The sequence below is a fragment of the Molothrus ater genome, chromosome 1 (assembly GCF_012460135.2).
Source record: "Molothrus ater isolate BHLD 08-10-18 breed brown headed cowbird chromosome 1, BPBGC_Mater_1.1, whole genome shotgun sequence".
Taxonomy (NCBI): Eukaryota; Metazoa; Chordata; class Aves; order Passeriformes; family Icteridae; genus Molothrus; species Molothrus ater.
This window is the reverse complement of record NC_050478.2, coordinates 71,711,498-71,721,764: the sequence shown is the minus strand read 5'-3', so window position 1 is coordinate 71,721,764 and position 10,267 is coordinate 71,711,498.

Here is a 10,267-nt window from a genome sequence, read left to right as displayed (position 1 = left end):
TCTTTTTTTTTTTTTTCTGGAAGCAATGGAATTGACAGTCTGTAATTTGGAAATAATATATGCACAATTTCAGCTCTCACAAGTCACTTTTTTAATGCTCTTGCAATAGTGCATAATGATCTGTGAAGGTCTGCCTGAAAGTTTGGCAATGTGGGTTTTCTCTGCACCTAGTTTTTTTAAGGATTTATTCCAGTGACTTTAAAATGGACATACTTGGCTATATGAATTATTGTACTTGGAGTACTTCTTACTTCTTGGGATGTTGTTTCCTCTTAAGTATATTGGATAGGAAAAGGTATAATTCATATTAATTTTAATTTATTATTTAAAGGCAAAATGAAAATTCTAATATAAAATTGTTTTGTTCTTCCACATATGACCTCTAGAGGGAAGTAGTCTTTCAAAGCTATAGAAAACAGAGACTTATTTCACTTCTCTGTCAAAGCATGCCCCTCATAATAATCATAATTATCCACTGGCAATGCAGAGGGATGCTAGAACTCATTGTGTCTTTCAATCAATAAAATGCTGCGCTCAAAATTTTCAGGCCAGTTTCCTCTTAAAAGTGTCTCACAAGCATTTCTATTTGTGTTTCATTATGGTATAAACTGCATAACTGGACCATATGTTCAGCTAAAAGTAGGATTTCTTCTGAAATTCTCCCTACTATTCTAGAAATAAACAACAATAGAATAATTTTTTTTTGTTTCCTTGGTGATAAGGAGATTTCATAGGTCTTAGAACTTTACAAATCTGAGGAGATCTTCAGTCTTTCAAACCACTTGTTTCATTTTACCTCAGTGTAGCTCATGAAAGTGTATGTTATGTATATTTGCAACATGAATGCCTTTTATGTTAATACTGTAGTACTCCTGGCAGCCATCTCCAAAGATATGTAGATAGGAAGACCAGGCGATCCTGGATCCAAAAGTTTAAACCTTTTAGTCAAGTAGAGAATTGGTCCAGTAGATACAAATTTAGTTTGACTTGTTTAAAAGTCAAAAGTTAGGAGTTCTAGTTCCAGCAAGATCTGTAAGGAGACAGAGGGAAAACCCCATCCCAGTCCTATCCATATCTTCCCTATTACTTGACATAGTCATTGATTAAATTACTGCTCTTCAGAGCAGAAATTTCAGCCACAAACCTTCCTTTCCAGATGACCATTCTAATCAATAATCTACTTTGTCAAGCTCTTTCTTGTACTATCTGTAGCACAAGATACCGTGAATGCTCTTCTGTTTGTAAGAAAATCCTCAGGAGGATGGATTGTGTGCCATCAACACGTATATCCACCAGATAGTGCAGCCAAGCTGATGGACCTTGAAAGAAGTATGTGTCTTTTCAAGCTGAGAAAAATTCATTTCAGGTCCTACTTCTACCAAAGAAGTTCTAATCACAGGCCTTTTACATAAAATAACTTTTGTTTTCCCTAGAGTTCTTACTTGCCTGGGTTGTTTTTTTTTTTAAAGTGGTGGCAATTACTGGATTATCTGAAGAAATCTGATCCAGAAGGCATGTTTTGAGAATGAGTCTTCCTTCAGAACATCTAGGAGTAGGAAGATAAAATTTCTTCAGTCTGATAAAGGATAAAAGCATGAGATGGATAACAAATGTATTCAAGGCCAAAGTACTTCCAGACACATATGGAAGCATAGATTTAAACACCTGCCTGCGGAATCTGAAAATCAAGATTCAAGACTCCTATGGAGTCTGGATCAAGAAGTCTTAATTTATAAGAATGATACCTGAATTCTGATTAGTCCTGACCAGAATTTATTATTAGATTGAAAACACACTTCCAAGATTTTTCTAAATGTACTCAATTACATACAGCCAAAATGAAAATCTGGAGTTTGATCTGAAGGAGACCAATTTAAAACATTTTATTTGTGCAGAACATGATATTTGTTGCTGCTTTGGAAGAAAATAACAAATTGTTAGCAAAATAGTATGAGAAACAGGCCTAATTTCTTGCAATAATTATAAGTTTAAATTTAACAAGTCTGAAATACTTGGAGCTGGATAAATATTTTTTACTAATATGCTCTGTTACTGGCAAAAACTTTACCATCATCTTTTCCATAGAGAGTCTGTTTTACTAATAAAACTAAACCATGTATTTCTTTCATAGCATCTTGTGTAGAAGCTCTTCAAAATGCAAACAGATTTGATGATGATGCACTGTTACAAACGACCCACCACAATTGCACTTCCACTTATCAAAATTATCACGACTTCTATTCCTGCAAGGGGAGGGAGACTTACACAAGTCCTACATACCAACAGTAACTTCTTTGGATGCCTGCCCTATCCATGCATTACTTACCTACTGAGCCAATGAAGTCACTTTGTTTATTCACATGATAATACAATTGGTCTTGGAAAGCAGTGGGATTATCTATCCACGTTCCTGAGGTCTTTGGTGCTTTTCCAGATCCTCCTGCACAATTCCCATCTGCCTGTTAATTGGGGTGGATGCTACTCTGCCACTGATGGCTGACAAGAACAGCCTAGGGGCTGCAAGGGCAGCACTGGGAGTCCTGCAGTGAGAGCAGCAGATCCCTTCTAGCCTGCTTGCCAGAGTATCCTATTTCTGATCTGAAGGATGATGAATTCACAGGTGTTTTAGGCTGGAAGCTATAATACCAGGAGTTCTGTAAAAGAAAGGCAAAGATTTCACTCAGCATAAGATTAAAAAGCAGGAGAAAATTTTGTCTGTATCTGTTCACCCATGTTGATTAACTGGGTGGATGTCTGTGGAGTTTGCTACTTTGCCTATAAGCCTGGAGGGGAGAGAGGAAGGAGGGATGGAGGGGAGTAGAGATCCCAACAGAAATGGCACTGTGTCCCTGGAAGAGACTCTGTGGGGCTGTTGGATTTGCCCTGAAGGAACAGTGGGGAGGGTCTATTATGGACTGACTATAAACCCCATTCCTTGTCTCCCTGCACTGCTCAAAGGAGAAGTGATAGAGAGCTGGGAGTGAAGAAGTGATATTGAGCCTGGGAAAGCAAATGGCTGGGTGGCAGGAAAGTGTTTCATTTCTTCTCTTTGTTTCTGATCACCTGAATTTAACTGACAATCTATTAACAATATTTAACTGACAAACTAGCTTTCCCTGGGTTGAGTCTGTTTTGGTAAGGGATCTCCCTGTCTTTGTTTTGATGCACAAATTTTACATCTAATTTTCTCCCCCTGTCCTGTTGAGGAAGGAAAGCGAGTGAGCAGCTGGGTGGGCACCAGGCAGACAGTCAAGGTCAGCCCACAGCAACACGTCTGCATTTGTGCAGCATCAGCACTGACACCCAGCTTTGTATGCTCACTCTTAGTAACCACTGAAAATTTTGAGCTTTCAGGCATCAAAATTTTCAAGTATGGCATAATTTTCAAATATGGCAATTTCAGGTAATGCTGCTGTTTATCAGTTCACTATGTGGCATAATTTAGTACACTCAGTTATGTAAGTGGCATGGCAAAAAGTGTGCCCAGGTTTTCTATGCATTTCATAGTAACAAATATTGCCCTTATGATTCCCTTCACTCCTCAAAAAACATGTCACAAGGAAAATGTGAAATTTAGTAATCCATTCCAATTTACGAGCTGCTAGCAGTAGTTAACTTTGATGTTGGGAACTATAAATTACCACACATTGATGGTAGCTAGTAATTTTATTTATTTTCCCTGTGAAGCTTCCTGTTGTGTTTAAACTGTTGTAATCTTTAGAAGTAGAAATGCACACAGGGTCTGTCTTACTGTAAAATTGCAAGACAAACTGAGCCATCATCAGATGCAGGAAAAGCAACTTTCTACGTTTTCTGCTTCAAATAGTAATTAAACTACATATGTGGGGGGTTTGGTTTATGTTTTTTGTCTAGCAGAAGAACAGCAGTTATCACTGTCTCCAGCAGGGCTATGTGAGGAGTTCAAGAGAAAAAAAAAGGGCTAAGCTGAAACATGCTCTCCAAATAGTGATGTACTAAAGGGATTGTGATATGTTCAAATGAAATGGAACAGTTTTGTAGGCCCTTAGGAAATGCTAATATGGAAGCAGCCATACAAGAGAAAAAGCCTGTAGATGGTCTGGAGACCAGGGACTAGGTTGAGCACCCTGAAAAAGCAGCTCATATGATTGAAGTTAGCAGAATCCAAGGTGTTTCCTTCTGTTCTCAATTTGATTTGATACAAATGCTTTCTAATTACTGCATTTAAAGTTGAAAGACTTGCCTGTGGAAAAGCCTGGGCTTTTCCCAGTTATTTCTTTCTTCAAAGTCATGCTCAGCGTGAGCCAGGCTAGCTGGTGTCTGGTCTGGAACTTCTGCCCTGATTATAATGAGAACCAGGCTCAGGACTTTCCTGTCATTGGAAATAGAACAAGCCCAGAGTGTGCATTTCTAAAGGTGATGCAGTGCTGTCCAGAAAGCTCAAATGATTTCTTTGTTTCAAGACTTCATTAAATAAGACCATTCCTTAGGAGTTATTATGTTAATCAGTGTATTTGCACTGTGTGAATACAATCCTCCTGCTGAAAATTTGAGCTCTTTGTTCTACTGTATAGGTACAAGAGAGTCTGTTAGAACAAACAGAGAAATCTGCAGCAGCATGGGGTTCAACAGCTCTTTATTTAATTAAATATGTATGTAATAAATAAAATCCTTTTCTCCTGTCATGTTACTTCTGAATTTGTTTTTTATTTCTCTAGTAGTATCCCTAGAAATTTCTGGATAGTGCTCTAAGAAAAGGAATGCCTGGATTAAAGGTAATTTGGTATAAATGACAGTGTTTATCTGCAGGACCTTCAGTAACAGAGATTAGAAATTTGTGTCAAATTCATCATCTCTATCAGGGCCGGTGGCATGAATTGCCCCTTCTAATGGAGCAGTATGTAATCCTTTGGGTCAAACAGTTAAGAGAGGCCTTACTGGTGCTTTATTTCTCTACACTTGTCCAGCTTTTATTCTTTCTTCTGTTTTAAGGAAGATGAAATTAATAAATTGAACACAAAATGTGAACAACTTTACCACCAATGTTCACCTTCTGAATCAATGTTTCTGAATGTTTCAGCTGAAGTGTAGGTGACAAATTCTTTACTTTTTTTAAATGCAAGTGTGAGTTAGTTTTAAGAGCAGAATTTATGGGAATAGAAAACAAACAAATAAATAAATAAAGCAGATGTTTTTTTGATTTTTAAAAGCAGGATTTTCCTCAACTATACCATAACATAGTTTTAATATGAAACACAAGTTACTGGCACATTTCCAGTGTGGCATCCCCTCACCCTATGAAAGTGAACAGGAAGATAATGAGTCCCACCCATGATGGTGTTGTTTCTTTCCTTCTAACCCTGCTTGGAGGGTGGTGGAGTGGGACTGTAAACCTGTAGGGTGGGTAGGAAAACACAAGATGAATCAGCAGCTTGGAGAGCACCAGCATTGACAGAAGAAAGTGTTTAACAGTAGCCCTGTAAAGTGCAGTCCTGACGTTGCCTCTGGGAATTTGATGATTTCCTGCAGCCTGATACATGAGTGTCAAGGAGATGCATACAGGGATTGACAGACTCAGGTGAATTCTTTAAAAGCGAGTCCTGTAGCTGAGTGTTAGGGAGGGAATCATTACAAATGTGAGCTCACAGCCTTAATGTAGCTTTTCTTGGCTTCCTACCCCATTGAAGTTCTATTTGTAGCTCCTAATGTATTGTTGACCTTACCCTCACAGCTTAAATGAGTAATATTTTTTCTAATTCTTCCTCTAGATATTATTACAAGAAAGTGTTTCTAAAGCACCAAATTAAACAGTACAAAGTGCAAGAGAGGGAATTGTCACCCTGGATGTCCAACTAATTTCTTTAATGATGCTTCTTTTACTGTTTCAGGATAAGTTTCTTTCTTCAAAAAACAAACCCAAGTATTTGTCTCAGACTTGCATTCCTCTGATCACTGTTCAAGGCATTGATGGGTTTTATCTTCCTGCCTTTGACAAAAAGTGGTGAGTACTTGCTTTTTGTATTGTCAGCTGACCTCAGAACTACAGTAAGCATAAATTTCAAAAATAATTGAAAGAGATTATGCTATTTTTGATAGTTTTTCAGTATGCTCAATCCACTTCACCCAATTCAAGGCACAAAAGATGGTGAATTTACTGAAGGAATCTTTGACCTTGAGGAAATAAGCACAGAAAGTACAGAAGTCCCTCGGTTACAGCTGATACAAAATGAAGATTCAAATGATGTAGACTGAGCTGTTATCTTCAGATACCCCATCTTTTATCTTCCTTGAGAACCATCATTTAATTGGCCACATTGCCTTGAGAAGGTGAATGAAGGCAAGCTGGTATAACAAATAATGTTTGTATTGGGAAGTGGTGAGATGTGACACAAGAAATTAATGGGCGGGCGTAAGAGAAAGGAAGATAAAGCAGAAGGATAAGGTACATGCTTTTATTTCAGTGTTTTTGCAGGTATTTTTGGGGTTGGGACTCCTGAAATAATAACTCAGACAAATCTGCACATGCTATCTTCCAGAAAACATAACCAAGGTTTGCTTTTTTTTTTTTTTTTCCCTCTTCTTAATACCTGTTATTATAAAAAGGAGTAGATGCAGAAGGATTCAGTGGATTGTTGTTCCCTTGGAATGGAGCAGTCAGGACTTCACAGAGACAAATCCATACAGACGAGATTTTCTTTTACTCTCTGTCTTGTTTTATTTTTAATTTCCTTTTGCTACAATAGCTATTCCTATTCAATGTGTGACTGATAGCTACTAATAATTAACTGCAGTTTTAGCAAAAAGGGAAAATGGAAACCAAACAAGATCATAGAATCATAGAATGGTTTGGATTGGAAGGGACCTTAAAGATCACCCAGTCCCAACCTCCCTGCCATGGGCAGGGACATTTCCCAGCAGACCCCATTACTCAAGGCCTTGTCCAACCTGGCCTTGAACCCTTCCAGGGATGGATCATCCACAACCTCCCTGGGCAACCTGTTCCAGTGTCTCACCACCCTCACAGCCAAGCATTTCTTCCTAATATTTAACCTAAATTTCCCCTCCTTCAATTTGTGCCCATTACTCCTTGCCCTAGCACTACAGCTCCTGATGAAGGGTCTCTCTCCAGCTTCCCTGTAGGCTCCCTTCAGGTACTGGAAGTTTGCTATGAGATCTCCATGCAACCTTCTCTTCTCCAGGCTGAACAGACCCAACTCAGACTGTCTTCATAGGGGAGGGGCTCCTGTCCTCTTACCAGCTTTGTGTCCCTCCCAAAGTTCCATGTCCTTTTGTGCTGGGGACCCCAGAGCTGGGTGCAGCACTCCAGGTGGGGTCTCACCAGAGCAGAGGGGGAGAATCACCTCCTTTGTCCCGCTGGCCACGCTCCTTTGGATGCAGCCCAGGGTTCCATTGGCTGTCTGGGCTGGGAGCACACACTGCTGGCTCACGTTGAGTTCTTCATCAGCCATCGCCCCCAGTCCTTCTCCTCAGGGCTGCTCCCAATCACCTCCCTGCCCAACCTGTGCGTGTTCCTGGGATTGCCCCGACCCTGTGCAGGACCCTGCACTTGGCTTTGTTGAACCTCAGGAGGTTTGCACAGTCCCAGCTCTCCGGCCTGTCCAGTCCCTCTGGATGCCATCCCTTCCCTCCAGCCCAGTGACCGCCCCACACAGCTCAGTGTCGGTGTCTCAGTGAACTTGCTGAGGGTGCCCTCGGTCCCACTGTCCCTGTCACCAACAGGATGCTGAACAGTATCAGCCCCAGGATCGACCCCTGAGGGACACCACTGGTCACTGGTCTCCCTGTGGACAAGGAGCCAATGACCACAACTCCTTGTGTGCAGCCATCCAGCCAGTTCTTTATCCCCAGGTGGTCCATCCACCAAATCCATGCCTCCAACTTGGAGACAAGGATACCATGCAGGACAGTGTCACACACTTTTCACAAGTCCAGATAGACAATTTCAGCTCCTCTGCCTTATCCACCAACACTGTAGCTCCAGAACAGAAGGTCACCAAATTTGTCAGGCATGATTTCCCTTTGTGAAGCCACGTTGGCTGTTACCAACCACCTCTTTATTTTCCATGTGCCTCAGTCTAGTTTCCAGGAGACTCTGCTCCATGATCTTGCCTAGCCCAGAGATGAGACTGACCAGTCTGTAGTTACTCATGTCTTCTGCTTTCCCCTGTTTAAAAATTGGAGGTTTTTTTCCTTTTCTGGTCATTGAGGGCTTTAGCTGACTGCCAGAGTTTTTCAGAAATGATAGACAGTGCCTTAGCAATTTTGTCTGCCAGCTCCCTCAGGACCTGTGGATGAATCCCGTCAGGTCCCTTGGACTTGTGCACATTCAGGTTCCTTAGATGGTCTCAAACCTCTCCTACAGTGACCTTAGGGTCTTCATTCTCCCAGTCCCTTCATTTGCCTATCCTAACCGGGCTGGAGTGGCTAGAGCACTTGCCATGGAGGACTGAGGCATAGAAGTTGAGAAGCTCTTTCTCTTTGTCTCTTTTGAGACATTTTTGCCTCATTTTCTCCTTGTTGGGATGCATTGCTTCTGAAGATACCCAAATGGGACTGCAGGAGGATATTAAGAGCGAAAGACAGATTGGCGCTGAGAGTAGCCTGAACAGGCAAGTCAGTCCAAATAACAGTTATTCCTTTTTCCTAACAATTTTGATGCAAGTACAATTTACTGTGTGAAAATAATTCACTCAGCTTTTCCTGTCTTATGGTAACATTTGAGACATTTCTTTCTCCACTGTCTTCTATCAGCCACAGAAAAAAGGAGAAAAAAGAATGTTTTGCTTTCTGGAGTCCACAAAGTAAATGATAGCAGAATGTTTTGTGGTTATGTTCTTTAAGAGAGGATTTAGAGAAGCAATTCATATGAGTATTATATTTGCTTATTAGATCTTAGATGGGACTCTTTGCCTTTTTGAATATTTCTGGCCAGTTTGTGCATCTGTGATACTATACAACAGTTTTGTAATAAATATCATCAGAATTTTGGTATTCTTGCCAAGAAGGTTCTGTTCTAATCAGAGCTAAGTAGCTCTGGAAAGCTTCAGAACTTTGCCAGAAAGTTTCAAAGTGGGGATGTGTGCTTGAAACATACCATCTCTTTAAACACTGTTGACCCCTTTGTTCATTACTACATCCGACATTTTTTTTTCCCATTAGACAATGCTAATTCCATGAAATCTGAGATTTTATGTAAGCCCAGGAGTGTGGAAGAAGCAAAGGGCTCTGATCACAGCTGACCTGCATCTTCTGAGGCTTTACTATCCTCCTGAAATAAACAAAAAAGTAACTACTCTTAGAAAAATGAAAGATAAACCATGCTAAAGGGAATGTACATCTCCAGTTCTTCTCGTCTTTACCAAGTGGTACATAAGTTGAGATAGTTCAGAGTTTCTCTCTAGAATAAAACTGATGCATTTCTAGTAATCTGACCGCAAGTCAATGATGAGTGCTTACAATGAAAGGACAAAATCTCTCTTAAACAAAGAGGCTGGTAGTTATGCAAAATGAAGGGTCACAGCAATCTAGCAGTAATTCCTTTTTTAATTTCAAAGCCTAAAATAATTAGACACATCTTGCCCTCATTTGTACCTGTGCAAATCCTGTTATTTCCAGCAAGGCTTTACAAAGAAGACAAAACTTATCCCTTGCAAATTAAGAAATGAACACATAATGAGAAAGAAATTGGTTGCCTTCCATTTCCCAAGGTATTCATTTTTCACTGATGAAGATTTTCTACAGTCTTGCAGGATTAGAACCTGGACCACAGGCTGTAGCTATACTGCGGCAGCAAACACAGTCCATTTGGTTATATTTTAGGTGTTTGATTTGGTACTAGTTTCTTACTGTCCTGGAAGCTGGGGCACATATTAATGTCCTCAAAGTGCAGAAGGTGTCCAAGCTGATATTTTGGTTTCCATTCTTTGCTGAAACATGAAGATAATTGCATGCATAAGTATTGTTCCTAGGAGAATATGGGACAGTATTTGAGACTGGTACTGTGAAAAGTGAACATCCTAGTTTCAGTTTTGGCATCCAATTTCAGCAGGATGCTGTGAGACTCCTGTTATTTTAAAGTGCAGCCAGCTGTGACCAACCAAAAGATTAGCTGGTTCTCATAAGTACACTGAAGCTCTGAATGGACTACTGAACACCTCCCCCAGCTCCAATGAAGGGAATAGAAATTACAGGTGCACAGTATTTTATGGATAAGACCCTACTGGGCAATTTGTGCACTCACTTATGCTAGTGTGGAATCCCTAAAGAA